Below are 17,446 nucleotides of genomic sequence, written 5' to 3'. Positions count from 1 at the left end.
GATAATAAACCTTATTTTGATTCTGATTGCTACACTGTTGGACCCTTGAGAAGAATGTGAGATTCCCAAAGCTTTAAGTGTTCAGAAATTGCTTCTCCATCTTTTTTTCTTCTTCCATATCCCCACCTTCTTTCAAATGGACGGTATCTATCAGATATATTCCTCGGAGTAGCTGTAAGATGAGGAACAGTAAGCACTGTTATTGGTGCCACTGCTTTTATCATGGTTCTGATAAATATTCTGTGGAAAAGAGCACCTTGGCAAAATTTAGAAGTTAAAAACTTTATAGCAAATCTTTGTTCCCAAGCTGGAGTAACTGTTTTCTGGAAGTTATTTTTATCTTAGATTTGTAGTATTTAATTCTGAGCAGTTTGACGGAGTTAAATTCAGTCTGCTTTAATACTTGATTAGGTGAAATAAGAATTCAAAGTAAATTTTTTATCAAAATACATATATGTTACTAAATACTACCTTCAGATTTATCTTCTTGCAGACATTTACAGAAATATACGGAGAATTTACAAAAAGTGAGACATAAACAAAGACTGACAAACAACTGATGTGCAAAGATAGACATGTTGTACAGATAGAAATGTAATTAAGATTGTCTTGGTTTTGTCAAAGATATTTAAGTAGAAAGAGTGAGGAATTTCAAGTAAAAAGTGTAAAGGGTGAGCAACTTCAAGTTCTTGGGATTCAATATTCCTGAGGATCTAACCTGGACCCAACATATCGATGCAGCTGCAAAGAAAGCAGTACAGCCGCCTGTATTTCATTAGGAGCTTGAGGAGATTTGGTATGCCACCAAAGACACTCACAAATTTCTACAGCTGTACCATGGAGAGCATTGTAACTGGCTGGGTCAATATCTGATAAAGGGATGGGACAACTGGATAGGATCGAAGCAAGCTACAGAGAGTTGTGAATGTAGTCATCTCCATTATGGGTACTAGCCTATCTAGTATCCTGGACATCTTTGAAGAGCGATTTCCCCAAAAAGATGGCGTTCATCATTAAGGGCCCCCATCGCACAGGTCATGCCTTGTTCTCATTGCTACTATTAGGAAGGAGGTATAGAAGCTGGAAGGCACACACTCAACGATTCAGGAACAGCTTCTAACTCTGTGCCATCAGATTTCTGAATGGACATTGAACCCATGAACACTAAATCACTACTTCTTTGTTTTTGTTTTGCACTACTTAGTTAATTTTAACTATTCAGTATGTACTGTAATTCAGACATTTTTCCTGTTACGTGTTGCATTGTACTGCTGCTGCAAAGACAGCAAATGTCACAACACATACAGGTGATATTAAACCTGATTCTCATTTGGTTTTCACCTTTCAAAGGAACTTGCTGAAGCTTGTTCATAGGTATTAATGGACCTTGAAAGAGCAAGGTTCTGGTGTGGAATAAAGACAATGATAATTAATAGATGTATGTTTCCACCGATACTTTTGTTTAGTTCTTTTGGACATCAGTGACAACTGATGATCACATGAAAATGTTTTTTTTAGAGTTGTAGACAACTGTTCAAGTTTGTGGACTTGAGTGGTGCAGTAGTTTCATTTCAAGTTCTCTCATGTTCATTATGTTCTGATAGTACATGGTTTGGATCTAGAATACTCTGATTAAGGATCTTGGCCCAAACCATTGTCTGTTCATTGTTCTTCATAGATGCTGCCTGATGTGCTGAGTTCCTCCAGCATTTAGTATGAGTTTCCTTTCAACTCTTAATCCCTCTAACCGAAGGAAAATAAGCAGCTATTTGAATATCTTATTTCTGTGGTGTAGAACTCTGCTGTTTTCTTCAATCTCAGGAGAAGAAATTTCTCCTAACTCAGTACTAAAAAAAAATCTACTCCTTAGTTGTGACCTCTGGTCCTTGAATCTCCAGCTACCTTCCTCCATCTATTTTAATTCAGTCCCAGTTTGGTTTGCAAAAGCATGGTGTCAAAAGGGAGAAGTGGAGGAAAATGGAGAATTCTGTTTTAATATCCTCAGTTAAAATATTAAATAATCAGAATCAGATTTTATTATCACTGAATTGATTGTTTTGTTATAGCAGTTTATTGTAAAACATAAAAGCACCCTGATGATTAAGTTCCTTTTCCTCTCCTCCATCAGATGTCTGAATGGACCACTCTTGGCTTTCTTTTTGTGTTACTTTTTTTTTGTATTTCTTATTTAACTTATAATAACTTTTAATGTAATGCTCTGACATGCTGCCACAAAACAGTGATGATAAACCTGATTCTGATTCAGACTGGATGGAAGTGAAAAGGAAGCAAGTTTTGAGTTTGCCACTCTTGTATATTGGAAGAAACAGGAAAGTTTAAAGAGCAGCAGGTGGAAGCTTATTAATAAAATGGAAAGAAGAAAGATTGGCAACTCTTGAAGGGAAAAAATGTTACTCAATGAAACATCTGGTATTAGGGATATTTCATGCTCAATTGTCCGAAAACAACCAGAAGCATCTCTTCAGAAAAGGTCGAAATTATTGGGTAGCTTAATGGTTGTGGAATTTTTTTGGTCTTTTGCAAATCGTTTTTTTTTTCAGTCTATGTGCAGTTTTTCATTGGTTCTTTTGTATTTCTTCTACTGTGAATGCTTGCAAGAAAAAGAGTCTTAGTGTAGTACATGATGATGTTTCTGTACTCTGATAATAAATTTACTTTGAATTTTGAGTCTCCAAAGGTGGAGTTGCAGAGCAGCCTAAAAGAGGAAGTGCAAGGCAACCATTACATTTGAGAAATCTTGTCTGTTGTGACAGTGAAAATGGGTTCAGTGCCCTGTTGATAGATGTAGAGGAGATTAATTAATTAATTAACTGAATGAATAATTAATCCAGTTTTTGAATTTGGGGAAAGCAGAAGTTGTAAATGGTAAGTGAGCAAGCTGAAAAGCAAACAAGCAGTTTAGTGCTTCAGTGAAACAAGGAAAGAATTGAAATGCAGGAGGCGAAAATGAAAAAGGACAGTCCCTGATCGATTCTGAAAGACAAGATCATCCCTGACTTTTTGGATGATTCATGACAGAACTGCTGGGATCTTGCATCAGTTTCATTTTGCAGTTTTTAATTGACATAAATTTCAGCTATGATATTAAGTAAACAGCTGAAAGCCGGAGCAAGAATGATTCAAAGTCTTGTTTACTACTTCATGACTAATGAAGTTTTCCAAAGTGTCAGTATTGATATTTCAGGACCAGAATTTGTGAAATTGTCCATGCATGATGTAATTTTTCTGAAAAATTCTCTATTTGCATACTGGAGGCATGTGACTGAAAGGGAATCTCTCATTCCTGAATGATAACTAAGTTCACGACCATGTGAGAAAGAATGAACCAACAATGCTATTTGGGATTTTATATAACCATTATTTTGTGAACAGTGAAAGCTTTAAAATACATTTCAAGCCACTACATCATCTGATGGTGTCTTTGGTCATCTGGCCTAATATATCTTTATACCTTCGTAAGTTATTTTGCTTCTGAGTGCTTCTGGGAAGATATTCGGGTTGTTACTGTAATATTTTCTTGTCGTTCTCTTTCAATTGCGCAAGAGTAGCTATCAGAGAGGTTCAAGTATTATTGTCAATAAATAGCTTTGTGGTGGAATGGGTATATGACACATTCCTCCTTTGCTTTCTTCCTTGGTCCACTACCATTACATTCCTTCTTCAGTCCTCTACCTGTCATACCTATTTCCCGCCAGCTTCTTGTTTCATAACCCCTTCCCTCTCCACCTGCCTCCCCCCTTGGCTCGTATCACCTATCACCGCCAGCTTGTACTCCTTCCTCTCCCCCACCACCTTATTCTGGCTTTGTCTCCCTTCCATTCCAGTCCTGATGAAGGGTCTTGGCCCAAAAAGATGATTTGTGCATTCCATGCCATAGATGCTGCCTGACCTGCTGAGTTCCTCCAATATTGTGTATATGCTACAATGCCAAACAGCCATTGTACAATCACCAAGTCAGTTTACTCAAAAAAAAAAGTCTACTTAATTTGGGAGTAAAAACTATTGGATCTTCTCCCAATAGAAGATGGGTATTTATTTCTGAAGAATTGCATTGAGTGAAGGACCATTGCTTTAAATTAATGTGCATAACTTCTGTAACTGTCAAACTTAGTTTGATTTGACAGTGACGTTACTCTCCTTGGCCATAATTTTGTCATTATGTGCAGCCATACAGTAGATAATGTATTGGCTGGTGGTGATAGACAGTGGCAATAGTCCTGTCTACAAAAGTTAGTCTTTTTTATTCTTTGACTTTGCATTTTATGGAAATTGTTTTTAACATGTGGGTCAGCGAAACTTACCCTAAAAGAAGCTGGGATATTAAAGTTTGAGGATTAGAGATCTGGTAAGTGGGGTGAGGAAATCAAATTAAACTTCAAATTCTGTTTAATTGCAGATTGCCCTTTTAACTTTGCTACACTGACAGTGAGCGTAAACCTCGATAATACAATTAAGTTCAGTAAATTGGCTCCACTCTACACGAAATGGTCAGTTGACCTATTTCCACAAATCAATCTTTGTTTATTTGCCAATTAACCCTGCTGTTACTATTTGTCCTGCAGCCTACATTGATGCTTGCCTGCTGTTTGACCCCATATGCCAGTCTGTCCATGGTGCATGTTGAAGACTCGAATAGAGTAAAAGTAATCTTGATGCAGTGAGATAGATTTGTTTGTTTTATTGTTTATCTGTTCTATTCATATAAAGTCCTCCTTTGAAAAGATTGCATCTCTGTAAATCTCAGTCCTTGATATTCCCTAAGTAAGAAATTTGGTGTTTTCAGTTACAGTATTAAAATATCCCTGGTGTAGATCCTTGGTCTGATTTGTTTCTCCCATAAAATCAATCTAGCGATATTCTCTTCCACTCAAGTGAAATGGTGAATTGTCAATCTACACATTTAGGATTTTTCTCTTAAATGTATACAGTGAGCCGAAAATGCCCCAAGTGTACTGTTAGCCATTAAATTCCATGTCCTATTTCATTGCACAGAGGACGTATGATATTCCACTCTTAATGTATATGCAGCTTACTGACTTGAGTAAATGCCGTTAAATGGTTTCTAAGTGCATTGCCATTTTGAGTAATTTTCATCATGTTTTGCACTATTTTTGTGCATGTTTTGTTAGGTTGTCACTGAAATGAGCTGTTTCTAAATTTTTTTTTCTGTGAAGAAAGAACTTTGCATTTCCCCAGAGCATTCTGTACCCATTACTTTGGAAGTGTTTTCACTGTTTTGTAAGCAAACGGCGAGTCACTGTGCATTGCATAATCAGCATTGTGATAACCTACTTTTTGCGGTGTAGATTGAAAATAATTGTAGCTAGGATGCTTGGAGGGTTTTTTCACTAGCTTGTTCTCCAGAATGTTATAGTCTCATTTCAACCCTGTAACATGCAGATGAACCATTGGTTTCATGTCCTCACCAAGAAAGAGCAGCTTTGATGTCACTCAAATTTCAGATGCACAACAGATACTATAGATGGTCAAAATCTGGAGCAACACAAACAAAATGCTGGAGGAACTCAACAAGTCAGGCAGCATCTACGGAGAGAAATAAACAGTCAACTTCTCGGCCTGAGACTCTTTTTATCCATTCTGTAAATGCTCCATGACTGACTGAGTTTCTCTGACATTTTCTCTGTGTTACTTGAGTGTGTGTTCAGACCCAAGAATGTATTTGCATGCAGGATTGAAAACTCCACTGAGCCAAATTCCTTATGGTGCAAAATGATGACAAATTAAAGTTAACACAAACACGAGGAAATCTGCAGATGCTGGAAATTCAAGCAACACACAAAATGCTGGTGGAACGCAGCAGGCCAGGCAGCATCTATAGGAAGAAGTACTGTCGACTTTTCGGGCTGAGACCCCCATTAGAGTGAGTTGATTTTTGGTGGCAAGTTCAATCAATTGCAATTTATTATTCCTTTTTGATATGTGCTTTTGAGGAAACCTTTTTTAAAGTGTATAGCTGACTGTGCCATCAATAATACTTTTGCTTAATGTTTTAACTGTTTATTTGTCTATTGTTAGACTGTTGCAACTTGTGTTTGTGAAGATTTGTTCTGTAAATAATTTGTTTTTCTTAAATCTATTAACACCATGGTTTCAAGATCACATGAAATAAGGGTGCAATGATTAATCATTGGCAACTTTTGTTTGAAATCCAAAAAAAAATGGTAAAAGGTTTCTAAACTGCCTTGATTTTACCCGAAACACCAATGGTTACTTACTAAACACAAAAATATTTCCTGCGAACAAAAAAAGCGAGTTTAAAATATTTTGTCCCTTCTTGAAATGAATTTAATTCAAATAACTGCAGTCTTTGTCAACTATATTCATGTAAGTGCAATTACAAAGAAAGCACAGCAGCGCCTTGACTTTAGAGTTTACAAATATTCAACGTGACATCTAAAATTTTGAAAAACTTCTTCAGATGTGTAGTGGAGAGTATGTTAACTGGCTGGACCGTAGCCTGGTATGGAACTACCAGGACCCTTGAACCAAAAGTCCTACAAAAAGTAGTGGATACAGCCTAGTCCATCACAGGTAAAGCCCTCCCCTCCATTGAACTTGCCTGCATGGAGTGATGTTGCAAGAAAGCAGCATCCATCACCTGGGACCCCCCACCATCCAGGTCATGCTGTCTTCTCACTGCTGCTATCAGGAAGAAGGTACTCACACTATCAGGTTCAGGAACAGTTATTACCCTTGAACCAAAAGCGATAACTTCAGTCAACTTCAATTGCCCCATCATTGAACTGTTCTCACAACTGATAGACTCACTTTCAAGGACTCTTCATCTCAAGTTCTCAATATTTATTGCTTATTTATTGTTATTATTTCATTATTTTTGTTTTTTGCAGTTTGCTGTCTTTTGCACAGTAGTTGAATGCCCAGTTGGTGCAGTCTTTCATTGATTCTATTATGGGTTTTGAATTTATTGAGTATGCCTACAAGAAAATGAATCTCAGGGTTGTATATGGTGACACATGTACTTTGATAATTTACTTTGAATTCTTTTTAACTTATAATGGCTTCCTCAAATGGTTTAGCAATTGAATGTTATGAAATACTTGGTTCTTTTTAGTAATTTACAAGAGTATTAATGACTGTCCTGCAACCTCTATCTAGTGATACATCATCGGATAATGGATTGAAGAATGTTCCTCCAATAGTATTTGATTAAATCTTTACATCGACATTTAAGTCTTTGAGGAGCACCCTGTTCTCTGAGGATTAATAGAGTTTGGAATCTGTAATTCATTCTTATGGTGATAAAAATCCTATTTTAACATTTAAAGCTTATTGATTTTTCTAGAAAATGATTTAAAGAGATAGAAGTTTTAAAAAATTACATTTGAACACCCCTGGAATTACTTGGCAATGATGTTGTGTTATCAGTATGGAATATGGCATTAATGGAATAGATCATGTAACTGTGAATTATTTATGTGGCCTAGATCTTCTCAACATAGGTTTTATCTCTGCACTGTGGATGAAAGCTCATTTTTTGAGTCACACACATACTGTTGTTACTTTCATTTTTACATTGCTTGAATAATTTACTGTATATTGAAAAGGTTATTTTTTTGTTTCCTGTTCGTGATGAAACTATTTGAATCCTGTTTCAATAATTTGAGTGTTACCAATAGAATTTTATATTGCAATAATTTTCCCTGGGACTTGAGAAAATGTGCGTTCTAGTAGATTTGCAAAATAGAATGAGGGAAAGAAGGTGCAACATCTTTTAGAAATGTTGATGAAATCCTATAAAGAAAATGGTATGAATTCCATCTACAATACAGCTATTATAGGACTTTATCTCTTGGATTTTTTCCATGAGTTCAGATTGTTGTGATTTTGGGACCCATACAGATAGATTGACAGTATCCTGACTGCTGGTTTGAAAGCTCCACAATTGAACAGTCTCAGTAAACAGAGACCATTAATGAACAGTCTCACACAGAAAGTGGGGTAAAGGTCACCATCAGAATCAGGTTTAATATCAGTGGCATATGTCATAAAATAAGTTAACTTTGCATCAGCAGTATAATGCAGAAAAAAGACTGTCGATTACAGTAAGTGTGTGTATGTATCTCTGTCTCTCTGTACCTTCAGGCTTCTGGTCTCTCCTTCCTGATAGTAGATAGTAGCAATGAGAAGAGGGCATATCCTCGGTGATGGGGGTTCTTTATGATGGATGCCACCTCTTTTTGAGGCACCGCTCCTTGAAGAATTCTTGGATATACGGAGGCTAATACCCATGATGGAGGTGACTAGTTTGTGACTCTCTGTAGCTTACTTCAATCTTGTGCAGTAGCGCCCTCCCCCATACCACACAGTGACGCAGCCAATTAGAATGTTCTCCATAGTACATCTGTAGAAATTTTCATGTGCTGTTATGTGAATGGCAAAACATGCTCTTCTGAGGCTGGCATTGAAACAACTTAAGCAGACGTTCATCCTTACCTTGTTTGGTAACTGACCTTAATATTCCCTAAGTGATACTTGGTTTATATTTGTTCCCAAAAATAGACATCTTGGTGATTTTTGGAAATGTTTGGAAGGGCCCTGAGTGCAAAATGTTGCCCTTTCATTGACTTATCATTCAAAACAACATCTTTTTCAGTCAATTCACACATATATCAACAATTGGGAAGTATTAAAATTTCAGAAATTGTGATGTGATTTGTTTTACTGCTGTGAGTGTGTGGATCAGTGCAATGCTAATTTAAAATATCAATAGTTGTATACTGTGCAGGCTACAGGGTGTCACATCTAATTTAGGCAGTCATCAAATGGTGCACAAGGCAATAAGCAGCATGTGTCCACCATCATGTAGATATTGTTGAGTGCCGACAATTGTTCACTTACTACTTCAGATATAAAATCTGGCTGATTGGGTAGCAGCGATGAGAAAACGTGGTGACTGTTTTACAGATTGTGCTTAAAGCAACTCTTGGAAATCTCTCCCATGTTTTAAAGTGTTGCACTTCCATGCTGTCGTGTTCTCTTGAACCTGGTTTTATCCTTCTGTACTGGAAGCACCCTGTGGTCCAGTCAGACTTCATTTGATTAGCTGTGCTGAACAGTAATGTGGCACATTTTTCCTGTAGCTCCTTGTTTATTGAGCTTTTGGGCTGTCAGAAGGGTTCCTAGTAGGGATGTGCCATCTCCCCCCCCCCCCCCAATGAAAAAAGATAGTTGTGGGGAAAAATCCAGAGCTGCTTCATATAATTTTCAGAATCAGCACATGAAAAACTATAACAAATGTGATACATGCATCCTCTTTATTTCGGATGCATTTGAATCCAAGAACTGCAGAAAAATTGTGGTTGATGATGTAACGTGGAGCTGAGGAGCAGATTTGAAATTATTCGAAATGCCTTTTTGAAGTATCTGACTCTGAATGCCAATGTTATAGGTAAATGTTTACATTCTACCCCTGAGAGTTTTCAGGTAACTAAGGGCAGTATTGGGGCTGTACTTTGTGCAGTGTATTGTTGCAGTTGGCAACAGAGTGGACAAAATGATGGTGGAACTAGTTTCAGTTTTATTATTTAGGTCAAGATATAGATGAATACTTCAATAGTAAAATCAACAAGACCATAAGGGAAGAGCCAGGGGATTGAAATTAATTGGAAAATTCTATCAAAATGCTCACACGGGCTCAGTTGGATGCAGAGGTTCCTGGTGTCATGTACTGTTCCATGCAAAATTTTTTAAATACTCTGACAATTTCTGTGACCCACCAAAGGTCACTGCTGCTTAAATTGATAGCTGATAGCAGTGAGGTGGGTAGCATATTTTTATGGGTATTGTCGCATTAACATCACACACACACACACACACACACACACACACACACACACACACGGCGTTCCATTTATGTATCTTTTTAAGCAGAAAATTTATTTTAAATGTTTTCCTGCTGATATTAAAATAACCAATTGGAAAATCAGGATTCCGAACTCCTCACTTAAAACATTTTCATTTGGTGGAAGAGATTCTCTGTACTGCGTTGATTGATCTTACTTTATTTATATTTCATTTTAATGTGATGTCTTTCTGATTAATGACAAAATCCAATTGATGCACGTGATTGTAATCTTGAAATTAAACGATCGTTTCCTTACAGATGCCATGGGGGGGGGGGGGGGTGGTATTAAGCTCCCTCTACCTGTTAAATGTTGCCAGTGGTCAAATAGCTTCTGACAACCAAGTCCAGCTCCTGGCCTTCATGTGTGGCTTAGCGACTGAGCCCAAGGAACTGTTTTTACTGACAGAAGAAGGGGCAAAGGTGGGTCACTGGTGCCTTAAAACCAGTCGCTTTGGGCAGATGGGGCTCATCAGCTCATCTAGGAGAAGGAAAACTCTGATTTCAAACCTCTGGTGCCTTGTGGCGATACCCCCTCATTGGGAAGGCTCTGAGTAAACCCCAAGGAAAAATTTTGAGGTGAAGTCCCTAAGGCAGTTTCATGTTGAGTTCAATGCTGACTGGCAACTCATGCAACACCATTAGTACCAAACTCTATCGATTTCTGCCACTCTTTTGGATTCCATATCGTACTACCCTGGCTTACGTAACATCTATGGTCAACCTTGATCAACAGAGGCCAGAAGATGGAAAGATCACTTAGAATTTTGCAGTTTAGATTATAAGACCATAAGGTAGAAACATACAAAATCTACAGCACAATACAGGCTCTTTGGCCCACAATGCTGTGCCGAACATTTACTTAGAAATTACCTAAGGTTAGCCATAGTCTTCTATTTTTCTAAGCTCCATGTACCTATCCAGGAGTCTCTTAAAAGACCCTGTTGTATCTGTCTCCACCACTGTCGCTGGCAGCCCATTCCACACACTCACCGTTCTCTGCGTTTTAAAAAAAACAACCCCAGCAACTTACCCCTGACGTCTCCTCTGTGCCTACTTCCAAGCACCTTAAAAATGTGCCCTCTTGTGTAAGTCATTTCAGCCCTGGAAAAAGGCCTCTGACTATCCACACGATCAATGCCTTTCGTCATCTTATATGCCTCTATCGAGTCACCTCTCATCCTCCGTTGCTCCAAGGAGAAAAGGCCGAGTTCACTCAACCTGTTCTCTTAAGGCACACTCCCCAATCTAGGCAACATCCTTGTAAATCTTCTCTGCACCCCCACCTCTTTTGCATTCCTCCCTGGCCTTTCTGAAACATCTATAGCCTGGCACTAAGTAACCATTCCTGCCACTGAACCATCCAAGTTTCTGTAATGGCCGTAATATCACAGCTCCAAGTACTGATCCACGCTCTAAGCTCATCCACTTTGTTCGTGATGTTTCTTGCATTAAAATAGACATACCTCAAACCATCAGTCTGAGCACATCCTTTCTCTATCACCTACCTATCATCCCTCTCACACTGTCTCCAAGCTTTCTCTATTTGTGAGCCAACATCCCCTTCCTCTGTCTCTTCAGTTCTGTTCCCACTGCCCCCCCAGCAATTCTTGTTTAAACTCCCCCCCCCCCCCCCCCCCCCCCCCCCGCCAATAGCATTAGCAAACCTCCCTGCCAGGATATTGGTCCCCCTCGGACTCGAGTGCAACCCGTCCTTTTTGTACAGGTCACTCCTGCCCCAAAAGAGGTCCCAATGATCCAGTAATTTGAAACCCTGCCATCTGCTGCAATCCCTCAACCACTCATTTATCCTCCACCTCACTCTATCCCTATACTCATTGTCATGTGGTGCAGGTAGTAATCCCGATTTTACAACCTTTGAGGTCCTGCTTCTCAACTTCCTTCCTAACTCCTTGTAGTCTGTTTTCAGGACCTCTTCCCTTTTCCTACCTACGTCATTGGTACCAGTATATACCACGACCTCTGGCTGTTTACCTTCTCACTTCAGGATATCATGGACATGACCAGAAACTTCCTGGACCCTGGCACCTGGGAGGCAAACTACCATCTGTGTTTCCTTCCTGCATCCACAGAATCGCCTGTCTGACCCCCTAACTATAGAGTCCCCTATTACCTATTTCCCTACCCTTCTGAGCCACAGGGCCAGACTCAGTGCCAGAGGCACGACCACTGTTGCTTCTTCCCCCAGCTAGGCTGTTCCCACCCCCACCCCCCCAACAGTAAACAGGAGTTCTTATTGTTAAGGAGGACAGCCACAGGGATATTCTCTAGTATCTGCCACTTGCCCTTCCCTCTCCTGACTGTTACCCACTTATCTGTCTCCTAAGACCCCAGTGTGACTACTTGCCTATAGCTCCTCTCTACCACCTCCTCACTTTCCCTGATCAGACGAAGGTCATCGAGCTGCAGCTCCAGTTCCCTAACACGGTCCCTTAGGAGCTGCAGCTTAACACACCTGGTGCAGATGTGGCCATCCAGGAGGCTGGGAGTCTCCCGAACATCCCACATCTGACATCCAGTACAGAACACCGGCCTCATAGACATACTTCCTATTTCTATTCTTCACAGGTAACCTACCTTGCCTTGACCTGTTATCACCGAAGCTCCGTTGAGCTAAAGCCCTCCTGCTGTCTATCTCTACTTCAATGCCCGCTCTGTGAAGCTGTCTCCTTTTAAACTTCGTACTGGTCTAACTCGCTGACATCCACATGCCTGGGCAGTTGTCCCTTGATAAAGGAGCAGAATTAGGCCATTTGACCCATCAAGTCTGGTCTGCTATTTCATCATGGCTGATTCATTTTCCCCCTCAGCTCCAATCTCCTGTCTTCTCTTTGTAGCCCTTCAAGCCCAGCATAATTGAGAATCTCTCAAACCCCACTTTAAATATAGCAATTGACTGGACCTCCATAGCCGCCTCTGGCAACAAATTCCATAGATTCAACCCTCTCTGGCTAAAGAAATCCCTCCTCATCTTTGTTCTAAATGGAAGTCCCTCTGTTCTGAAGCTGCGTCCTCTGGCCTTGGACTTCCCCACCAAAGGAAACATCCTCTGGACATCCACTCTATCAAGCCTTTCAACATTCAATGTTTCAGTTAGGTCACACCCCCAATCTTCTGAATTCCAGTGAGTACAGGCCCAGAGCCATCAAAGGCTTCCTATCAGACAAGCCTTCTAATCTCAGAATCATTTTCATGAACTCTTTTGAAGCCTCTCCAAGGTCAGCACATCCTTTCTTCGATAAGGGTCCCAAAACTGCTCACAATATTCCAAGTATGGTCTCACCACTGCTTTATAAAGCCTCAACAATTGCATCCTTGCTTTTATATTCTAGTACTCTGGAAATGAATGCTAACATCACATTTGCCTTCCCCACCACGGACTCAACCTGCAAATTAATCTTTAGGGAATACTGCATGAGGACTCACAAGACCCTTTGCACTTCAGATTTTTGAGTTTTCTCTCTATTTAGAAAATAGTCTACCCTTTTATTTTTTTCTACCGAAGTGTACGACCATACACTTCCCTGCACTAAATTCATTTTGCCGTCACTTTGCCCATTCTCCTAATCTGTCTGAACCCTTCTGTAGCCTATCTACTTCCTCAGAACTACCTGCACCTCTTCATATCATCTGCAAACATGGCTACAAAGCCATCAATTCCGTCATCCAAGTCATTGGCATTTAACGTAAAAATAATCAGTCCCAACTCAGACCCCTATAGAACATCACTAGTCTCCGGCAGCTAATTGAAAAAGGCTCCCTGTATTCTTACTCTTTCCTTCTGCCAATCAGCCAGTGCTCTTACCATACCAGTTTCTATCCTGTAATACCATGCGCTCTTACCTTGTTAGGCAGTCTCATGTGTGGCACCTTGTCAAAGGCCTTCTGAAAATCCAAGTACAGAACATCAATATATTCTCCTTTGTCTATTTTGCTTGTATTTCTTCAAAGAATTTCAATGGATTTGTCAGGCATGATTTTCCCCTAAGGAAACCATGTTGACCACAACCTATTTAATCATGTCCATCCAAGTACCCCAAAACTACATCTATAACAATTGACTGCAACATCTTCCCAACCACTGAGGTCAGATGATCTGGCCTAAAACTTCCTCTCTCCCTTCTTGAAGAGTGGAGTGACATTTGCAATTTTCCAGTTCTCTGAAACCATGCCAGAATTAATTCATTCTTGAAAGATCACTGCCAGTGCCACCACAGTCTCTTCAAGCTGCTTCATTCAGAACCTTGGGGTGTACACCATCTGGTCCAGGTGACTTATCTACCTTCAGACCTTTGAGTTTCCCAAGGACCTTCTCCCATAGCAATGCCATCTTCACACACTTCTTCCCCTTGACACACTCAAACTTCTGACATACTGCTAGTGTCTTCCACAGTGAAGACTAATACAAAATACTTCCTCATTTCATCTGCCCCATTTCCTTGTCCCCCCGTAACTACCCCTCCAACATCAGTTTCCAGTGGTCCGATATCTACTGTCGTTTCTCTTTACGTTTTATGTATCTGAAGAAACTTTTGGTATCATTAATATATTGGCTAGCTTACCTTCATATTCCATCTTTTTTCTTTTTTGTGACTTTTTTTGGTTGCATTCTGTTAGTTTTCAAAATCTTCCCAGTCCTTTAACTTCCCACTAATTTTTGCTCTATTCTATGCCCTCTCTTTGGCTTTTTGTTGGCTTTGACTTCTTTTGTCAGCCACAGTTGTGTCATCCTGCCTTTAGACTACTTCTTTCTTTGGGGGATAAATATGTCCTGCGCCCTAAGAATTGCTTCCAGAAATTCCACTCCTTGTCATCATCCCTGCCAGTGTTCTTTTCCAATTTATTTTGGCTGGCTCTCCTCTCGTACCTCTGTAAATACCTTTACTCCACTGTAATACTGGTAAATCTGACTTTAGCTTCTCCATCTCAAATTACAGGATGAATTCAATCATATTATGATCACTTATCCCATGGGTTCCTTTACCTTAAACTCACTAATATAGTTTGGATCATTGCATTACATTGCAGAATAGCTGATTCCCTCGTGGGCTCAGCCACGAACTGCTCTAAAAAGCCATCCCTTAGGCCTTCTATAAATTTTGCCTTTTGGATTCCAATAGGTTTTATTGTCCTAACATAAACTTTCCATGTTCTCTTACTCCTTCCTACAGTTTCCATGTCCCATCTCAACTGTGGCATCACAACTCTGAAAAGTGGTCAACCTGGAACAGTGGTGTCTCTTACCATAGATGTTGCTCGACCTTTTCAGCTTTAATAGTAACTTTATTTATAGAACACTTTCAGACACTGTAGTTCAAAGTGTTTTAAAATGGGATGAAATGCAAGCATAAAAATAAACATGAAAATAAAAGACAAAAAGATGCTGGTTCAAAACAAGGTTAAATAGGGTTTGAGCTGGCATTTTAAGTGTCAACTGAGTCTGCATCCTTTATAGTTTTAGGTATTAAATTCCATAGTTTAGGACTCCAGGTCAAAAAAGCTAGCCTGCCAATTATCTTTTGAGGGTTTTCGTTCTGTTACCAGCAGATTAGGGGCAGATATCGGCCACTTGTCCCTTCAAACATGCATTTAATGATAGTTGATTAACAGCTCTTCGATTGGTAGGAATGTGATTAGTCGGATACTGCTGTGATTCGTGCTTGAATCCCAGCTATTCGTCGTTTGTATGAGCAACTTAGCACAGTTTAGTATTGGTTTATTATTATCACGTGTACAAAGATGGTGAAAGCTTGTCTTGCATGTTGTTTATACAAATCAATTTCTGACAGTGCATTGACTGAGAATAAGGTAAAACAACAGTCTAGAATAAAGTGTCACCACCCCCCAGCACTTTTCCTCTGCCAACTGTCCCACACCCCTCCTACAGTGATCTGCCCTTGCCACTCCCAAAATTGTTTCCTCCTGCCAGATTTACAAACTCTGTCCACTCCAAATATAGTCCTTGCAGAAGCGTTCAGCACCCTAGCTACATAAATGTGTCTAAGACTTTTGCATAGTACTGTATCTTTGTGGAATGTGAAGTTTCCACTTTAACAAATAAAACAGAAAAAGAAGTTTAGTAATTTTGATATGCAAAGGAATTGGAGTCCTGTACAAAAGCCTCTGAAAACTAGCATACAGATCTAGCCAGCGATTTGGAAGGTAAATGGTATGTGAACAGCAATGGAGAGTGAATTTGGGACCAAACTAAGGGTGTCTTGCTGAGATTAGGGCTTCATTAAGATTGCATTTGAATTGTGTTTACTGTGGTCATTAGTAAGTGGAGGAGCCATGCACCTATTTATTATCTGTATTGTTTTTTGTGTTGCTGGTTTATTATGGGTAATTTGTCTCATGGGTTGGGTGTGGTAGAAGCAAATGAGTACAGTCGGCCCTCCTTATCCGCGGGGGATTGGTTCCGAGACCCCCCCGCGGATACCAAAAAATGCGAATGCTCAAGTCCCTTATTTAACCTGTCTCAGTGCAGTGGTCTTTAGAACCCAGTGGAACCCCGGACTTTATTTACCATGCTCAGTGCGGTGGGCATTCGGACCTGGCGGTGCAGCTCTGAATCTGTAGTATTTCTGTTCACGAAAATAATCACGATCGCGATTGAAAATAAGGTGGAAGTAATAAAGCAATCGGAAACAGGTGAAATGCAATCGGTTATTGGAAAAGCATTAGGCTACAGTTGGTCAACAATCGGAACAATTTTAATGGAGCATGTGAAAGGCCCTGCCCTGATGAAAGCTACAGTTATTACTAAGCAACGCAGTGGTTTAATTATTGAAATACACATGTTTCTTAAGTAGTTTATATGCATAGAAAAGTAAAATATGTACTATATACTAAGAAAAACGTTTGACAAACTGACGCTAAATAACACTGGACATACCTATTCCGACTTCAAATCCGACTTAAAGACGGACTCAGGAATGGAACTGATTCATAACCCGGGGACTGCCTGTACTCTTAAGTCATTTCTAGATTACTTATAATACCTAATACAATGTAAATGCTATGTAAATAGTTGTTATACTGTTGTTTAGAGAATAATGACAAAAAATAGTCTGTACATGCTCAAACAATGAGTGCTGGAGAAAGAACTTCCGGGTTTTCCTGATCCACAGTTGGTTGAATCCGCGGATGCGGAGGGCCGACTGTGTAGGTGTACATTTTCTTTTTGTCTTAGTTGAGGGAGGGTGAACTAGGAGTGTTGACCACTTTGTTACACTAATTGGAACACTTCATTAATCACATTTAATTACACTAATTATTATTATTTTGCTAGATAATCAGTTTCGTTCGTCTGATATTGCTATAAGATCGTTCATCTTTGCTGGTTTCATAATAAAGGATCAAATGTACTTTTCTCAACTTGGAACTTAGTTATTTTGGAAGTGTGTCATACAGTGTCAACTCTCATACTCAGTCAGTGGTGGGTTTGGTTTGTTTTCAAGTAACCACTACAGAAAATAGGGAGAGGGGGAGTGGTCCAAACCCATATTCTCCAGAGCTTAG

At 39.6% G+C, this 17,446-nt stretch overlaps 1 protein-coding gene across 4 annotated transcripts in view; it reads left to right on the top strand.

Annotated features, from left to right (window-relative positions):
* The window catches only part of mapkap1 (MAPK associated protein 1), a 271,086-nt gene that overhangs the window by 103,009 nt on the left and 150,631 nt on the right, over positions 1-17,446 (top strand). The gene's annotated exons all lie outside the window — the stretch shown is intronic.

Source organism: Hemitrygon akajei, chromosome 7 (genome assembly GCF_048418815.1).
Source record: "Hemitrygon akajei chromosome 7, sHemAka1.3, whole genome shotgun sequence".
In the NCBI taxonomy this organism is placed as follows: Eukaryota; Metazoa; Chordata; class Chondrichthyes; order Myliobatiformes; family Dasyatidae; genus Hemitrygon; species Hemitrygon akajei.
The sequence above is the reverse complement of the archived record's forward strand: the minus strand, read 5'-3'. Positions and strand labels throughout refer to the sequence as shown.